At 42.4% G+C, this 7267-nt stretch overlaps 1 pseudogene; it reads right to left on the bottom strand.

The window, feature by feature from the left end:
- Positions 1-327: 327 nt before the first annotated feature.
- On the bottom strand, positions 328-725 carry LOC136134602 (phosphatidylinositol N-acetylglucosaminyltransferase subunit P-like; annotated as a pseudogene).
- Between the last annotated feature and the right edge of the window lie 6542 nt (positions 726-7267).

Raw genomic sequence — 7267 nt, 5'->3', positions numbered from 1 at the left:
ATCCTCAGTCCTCCAGCAGACTTTTCAAGACAACCAATATGGAAGTTCACACTGAGACCACTGGGACTCCATTTTGAACAATTTTACATATCTTAGCTTAAATCCTTCAAGTGTCACACAAGATGAGTAGGGATCCTAACACAAAAGAAGTCATATTATAACATTTATAACTAATATTTGAGAACATTTATAATATTAATGGTACTTAATCTAAGAAGTTCAATTTACATTTTGCTTTACATCTCAATAAGAGAGACAGTCAGATTAACCATGGTCAAAATTATAAGGCCAAAAACTTATAACTGCTTACTGTTCATATATCTACATTCAGTTTTTGTTGTAAAGTTCCTCGGCTGTAGGAAAGAACATATGGTTCACTCCATCGATAGGAATTAGATCTTAATGCTGAGACGGCTTCTTCTTGGTATTTCTTCTGTGATTGTATGAATGGAGTTGAGTGGCGAGGTACTCATCATGTTAATCTAAAAAAGAGCACACAGCCGATTGTTATAAAGACAGGTAATGGCTTTATAGTTACAATAGACAGGTAATGCATCTGCCCAGTATTTTTGAGGCCGAAAGTTTAAGCCTAAGAAGTTTAGCCGGCATTCAGGAATAAAAGCCTACACGAGATATAGTATGATGCCAAATTGGAGGGTTAAAAAAAGAACAGAGCATTTATGAATTGCTCTTCCCAGCAATAGCCATGGTGAAGTTTCTACCATTTTCCCCGTGGCTTTGCACATTCTCAGTGTTGTGTCTGTGCAAGAGGGTGAGAGAGGAAAAACCCGAGGGAAAGACCATGGAGCCACAGACCCCCACCCACATGCTGTGGCTCCCGAAGAGTTTTAAGAGACTTGGTTTCCAGGGTCTCAGCTTCCATGTGTATCTAAAGCTGATCTCCTTGAGAAGGTGGCTGAGGTATGACCTTCCCCTCTCTCTTTCTCAATCTTTCTTTTCTCTCTTTGCAAAAAGATTACTAGATTCATTATGGCGACATTTCTGCTTGGCATAAAAATCTGGTTGAGGGTGCCGGCTTCTAAGTAGAAATCCCTAAGTTCAACCTGTAGGCTTCCATGAGAAATATTGAAAGGGGAGGTACTTCATCTCATCCAGGCAACAAGCCTCTCCATCCAGCCATCGATCCATCCATCCACTCATCCATCCATTCCTTTCATCTATCCACCCACCCTTCCCTCCGTCTCTCCCTCCCTCCCTCCGACACACCCTGTCTCTACTGGTCTGAGAATCAGAAGTGAGATACATGTCTCCAGGATATACGTTAACACCATTATTTGAACTGAAATGTGAACTCCAATGTTTCCTGATAGAAATTATGATTTGTCTCATGGGACTGGCTTTGCCAGTTAGGTTGTAAGGAGAACACTTTCCATAAACTGGAAGAACTAAATCTGTTTTTGACAAAAAATACACCTAAGGTATGTTCAGAATACAAAAACACTAGAAAATGTAACTTTTTTGTGTGTGTGTGTGTGGTACATGGGCCTCTCACTGCTGTGGCCTCTCCCATTGCGGAGCACAGGCTCCGGACGCACAGGCCCAGCGGGCATGGCTCACGGGCCCAGCCGCTCCGCGGCATGTGGGATCCCCTCTGACCGGGGCACAAACCCATGTCCCCTGCATCGGCAGGCGGACCCTCAACCACTGTGCCACCAGGGATGCCCGAAAATATAACCTTTGAAACTATCAATATTTAAATTTATGATTGAAACATTTTAGATGTCAACCTAAAAATGTGTTTTGTGAGGAATATGAGCAAAAAGTCCTAGAAAACCACTGCCCCTTAAGCCCCTACCTGGTCCAGAATGATCCTAGGGAATCACTTTGGAAGTAGAGGATGAGCTTCCCAAGGGGTTTGAGCAAACAGGCTGAGCCTGGCGCTGGGCTTCTTGTCTGGCACTGGTTCATCTTTGAGTCTGAGCAGCTCTTCAGCCTTGTCTGGACTGTCAGAAATGAAGATTTTGTCTGGTTCCAGCTTGATTATCAAGTTGACACCCCTGGCACCTGCCAGGACACCCTAGACCTGAAAAGGAGAGTCATTTATGGACTTGCAGCACCAGAATGTTGAAGAAACCCAGCTTGGAGCTGGAGTTAAGACTTATTCTTCCTGGGATGCCCTTCCTCACCCTAATTCTACTCACTTTGCTAGGTTAATCAACTCATTTGTCAAACATTTAGTGTGTACATACTATGTGCCAAGCACTGTTCTTTCTAAGTTCTGCTTTGATGACCCTCTGCTTCTCTGAGAGGAAGCCTTGCTTGACGCTCTAGCCTGAATTAGGAACTCTTCTGAGTCCCAGAGTCCTGGGACTTCTGCTATTAAGGCCCTCATCCCTCCAGATTCGGGCTGTTGGGTTGAGACCACCACTTTACCAGCTGTGTGACCTAGAGTAAGTTAGCAAACTCCTCTGTGCTTGCATTTCTAAAATTTATAAAGTGTGCAAAATAGTATCTACCTCATGGTGTTGGGAGAACTTGAGATCGTTCAGTTGAAGTGCCTTTCACAGTGCTTAGAATTCAGTAATACATGCATATTGCAACAAGTTTGTTAAATACGTGAAAGTGTAAAGAATCAAAGAGACCTCCCACATTTGATGCACAATCTTTCAGATTTTTTTCTAGGATTTATGTACTTACATAAAATATGAACCTCTTACAGCAGTGAACTTTCATTCCTTAGGGATTTTGATGAGATGTGAGTTAAAAATAAAAACAGTTGGGGAAGAATCATGTATTATTCAAGCTTTCCAGCCGAGAAGATGAAATCTCATCAGGCAAGTTTCTTAACCTCTTTGTACCTCCATTTCCTGCAGAATGAGTGCTACCTACCTCATAGATTGTTGATTAAATGGAGTAAAATATGAAAAAATGCTTAGAATAGTGTTATGGTAAGACTCCTATAAACGTTTGCTCTTAATATTGTTATTATCATTTGTTTAAACTTTTGGCATTTTTTTTTCTCTCAAATAGGTCTTACACATTTTCTTTTTCCTTTTTTTTTTCTTCCTTTGGTTAATATTATTCCTGGGTAATAATTATTTTCACCACCAATGTGAATGATATTTTCCCCCCAGTCTATGGCTGGTATGAAGGAAAGCAGTAGCTGATAGCCTATGGCTAGTAGCTCATAGTCTAGCATCTCCTGGGAAAGACAGATCTTGTAAACAGATTAATTTTAACATAACATGTTATTGAAAAGGTAAAGGCAAGCATGGGTTCTAGGAATGACAGGGAAGGCTGTCAGCCACGCTTGCAGGGAAGGTCTGGTCAAGGTTTCTTGGAAGCTGTCATAGGGAGCTGGGTGTTGAAAGACGAGGCATTTTGCACCTGTAGTTGGTGCTCCCATCACTACTTCAGTGGAGGTGCCAAGGTGGTGGGCTCTCCCGCTGATGCCGGGACTCAAAGTGGAGGCAAAAGAAGAGAAGAGGCTGGGGAGTCTGTTGCATCCATCTCTACCTGCCCTGGAATTAGAGACCCTCTCCCTTTGCTTTTCACTCCTGTTGTTCCTAAATTCCACAGAGACCCAACCTAACTTAACCCAACCTGACTTTGCAGCCAAGATAAAACAAGGGGTTGGGTAGAGCTTTCCTTTGGGGTGTAATACTGTTCTAGCCCAGAGGACATATCCTAACCTAGCATCCTTCTCTAGAAGACAGTGGTTTCTATGAAGAAAGGATGTCTAATCCCATCCCATAGTAAAGATTCTAGTTTCTCATTTCAGGGTGAGGACACTCTCCTGGATTTACTTAATGAAATCAAGCAATTTCTTTTGAACAAGATTTCATTCTGATGACATGGATCAGGTAAATGGAAAACCTGCACCATCTTCTGGCCATGTGTTTGAGTAGCTTTCTTGAGACATTGTTCTTGTAAAAACATTTTTATTGAAGTATAGTTGATGTACAATATTCTGTAAGTTACAAGCATACAGCATAGTGATTCACAATTTTAAAGGTTATACTCCATTTATAATTCTTTAATATTAAACACAGGTTTTTCTCCTCTTCCCTAGTTGCTAAATCTGAAGTTTTGCCAACGTTAGCATGTATTCAATGAAGACTCACCTGAGCAGTTAGGTGAAAACGCAGATTCTGATACCTAAGTGTGCACCTGCCTGCACCAGGATCCTGATGTAAACTGTTCATGGCCCACACTCTTGAGAAACAGTAAAAATAATGGGATGAATGCCAAAATATAAAATGGATAATGGGTTTTTAAAATTATTTTATGATTTAAAAAGAAATCACTTTTTGGGAATTCCCGGGAAATGCAGTGGCTAGGACTCAGCGCTTTCACTGCTGTGGGCCTGGGACTGGTCCCTGGTCGGGGAACTAAGATCCCGCAAGCTACAAGGCATGGCCAAAAAAAAAAAAAAGAAAAGAAAAAGAAACCACGTTTCCGTTAAAGTGTAAAAGTTTGGAAAGTACAGAAATATTAGAGATGAAAATTAAAAACATATATAATCCCATGTAAAGCACCATTTTATAATCGACTTTTTGTGCCTTTCAATTTTGTGTCTCCAACAAAAATTTCTTTGAAAATATGGTTTGAACTAGCTGCATCATTTTCGACTGGGTGGCTCTGTGCCATATCATGTTTAACTGTTCCCACATCGGTTATGGAAGACCTTTAGGCTGTTTACACTATGATAAATCATAGTATGGCATTGGTATGACCATCCATTTACATTAATCTTTGTGTACAACTTTGATTATTTCTTTCGGGTATACTAGGAATGACTGTGGTACAGATTGATTCTTGATAATATTGCCGGCTCATTGTTTCCTGACTTAATATGTTAGGTAGAATGTCCAAAGCATGGATTGCAGAGATGAAAGAAGTCAGTTCCTCTACAAACATAACGGCCTCTAAGTAGAGTCATAAAGCCTCTCCCTCCAAATGGTTTCCGGATTTTGCAACCCAAGAGATATTTCCTCTCCAGGTATGTGTTTTACTTCTTTTCTTTGTTTTCCATTTTCCTTTTCCCCAAGCTAAAGAAAATCTTCAATTTCAATGATTTGTTATTCATTATTAGCCTTTTTTTTTTTGCGGTGTGAGGGCCTCCCACTGCTGTGGCCTCTCCCGCTGCGGAGAACAGGCTCCGGACGCGCAGGGTCAGCGGCCATGGCTCACGGGCCCAGCCGTTCCGCGGTATGTGAGATCCTCCCGGACCGGGGCACGAACCTGTGTCCCCTGCATCGGCAGGCGGACTCCCAACCACTGCGCCACCAGGGAAGCCCATTATTAGTCTAATTTTAATGAAGAGATACAATAATAGAAGAATGTGGTGAGAAAAAGAAATAATACACATTTTCATAATTGAATGTTATGTAATATACCAAGTTAAGTTCAACGTTATTGAGTGTTGACTTGACCAGGCACTGTGTTAAGACCTCATGAGTGTGAAGTAAGTAACGATCTAATTCATGACCTAGAGAGTGACATAGGTATGAAAATAATTACAAAAAGGAGTGATACATGCACTAATAAAGCAATGCACAAGATACGGTTATAGTAATAATAGTTAATTTTACTATGTGCCAAGCACTGCTGTTTTTATATCTATGTCAATTCATTTAATCATCCTATGTTATGTTAGCCTATAAAGTAGGTATTATTCTTATCATCATCTTCCCTACTTTACAGATGGGGATACTAAGGCAGAGTAACTTGCCCAAAGTTCGAAGAGCCAGCATTTGAATCTAGGTGATCGTGCTCCAAAGTCCATGCATGTAACCGCTAAACAATAACGTCTATCTGTAATAGCAAGGAGGGAAGGATTATAACTCTGGAGGATCAAGAACAATTAAAAAAATTAATACTTTCAACCAATGTTAATTGAGCAACTACTAGATGTCAAGCAATGTGCAAAGAGCTGGATGGACATACAATGCTGAAAAAGATAGTCATGGTCCCTGTCTTCTTGAAGCTTGTGCCAATATAAAGAAAGACACACAACATAAGAGTTGCGAGGTTCAGTTTTATTCTGGGACCTTACTGAGGACTATAGCCTGAGAAAAGTTCCTCAAATAGCTCTGAGGAACTGCTCCAAAGAGGAAGGGAAGAGGCCAGCATAAATATGATTTTGGCTGGGGAACATGTGCAGTCAACCATACGTCTCAACAAAAGGTTACTGCCAGTCATGAGGGACAGCATCTTAGTTAATGATTTTAGTGCTTTTGTATGTTTGGGAAGATGCAAGAGTTCATAAAAATTTTATAAAAATATTAAAAAATATATATATAATTTTCTAAGGGTTTATTTCCAAAGCACAGAGTGCCACATCCTGTTCTTCGTCCTGAATTCCTCTCAGCGTGACTCAGTTGGTCAGTGACTGCAGTAGCTAATGATTTGATGATCCTTGTAGAACTGGAGAGTGGGCAACATTCTTTGTTTTACACTTGCAATTTAGAGGGGCAGCCATAGAGTAAACAAACAAAAACACAAATGAATACACAATTGCCTACGTGTCATGAAGGCAAAGCACCAAGTAATAATACAAAAATACTAACACCAGGATGAGCAGGGGGTACTCGGTTATGGTGGTGTCATGAATGACCTCTCTGAGGAAACAAAAAGTCTGGGGCTGAAGGAAGAAGAGGAGTTAGGCACAAAAGTGGGAAGAGGGCTTCCCTGGTGGTGCAGTGGTTGGGAGTCTGCCTGCTGGTGCAGGGGACACGGGTTCGAGCCCTGGTCTGGGAAGATCCTGCATGCTACGGGGCAACTGGACCCGTGAGCCATGGCTGCTGAGCCTGCACGTTCGGAGCCTGTGCTCCGCAGCAAGAGAGGCCGCGATAGTGAGAGGCCCTAGCACCGCGATGAAGAGTGACCCCCGGGCTTCCCTGGTGGCACAGTGGTTGAGAGTCCGCCTGCCGATGCAGGAGACACAGGTTCGTGTCCCGGTCCGGGAAGACCCCACATGCCGCAGAGCAGCTGGGCCCGTGAGCCGTGGCCGCTGAGCCTGCGCGTCCGGAGCCTGTGCTCCGCAACGGGAGAGACCACAGCAGTGAGAGGCCCGCGTACCGCAAAAAAAAAAAAAAATCCCTCTTGTATAAAAAAGAAAGACGTCAACGTTGGGTGAGCCTCACATTGACAGCTCAAAAGCTTGAGTTCTCAATTGTCTCAGATACCAATTTGCTTGTTGCCCCGTGGGTGAGTCATGGAACCTCCCCGGGCTCCAGTTTCATCACCTCTAAAAAAGGAAATCATCATACAACCTACCTCCTGGGGGTGCTGAGCAAGGAAC

This window comes from Phocoena phocoena, chromosome 1 (genome assembly GCF_963924675.1).
Source record: "Phocoena phocoena chromosome 1, mPhoPho1.1, whole genome shotgun sequence".
Classification (NCBI taxonomy): Eukaryota; Metazoa; Chordata; class Mammalia; order Artiodactyla; family Phocoenidae; genus Phocoena; species Phocoena phocoena.
The sequence above is the reverse complement of the archived record's forward strand: the minus strand, read 5'-3'. Positions and strand labels throughout refer to the sequence as shown.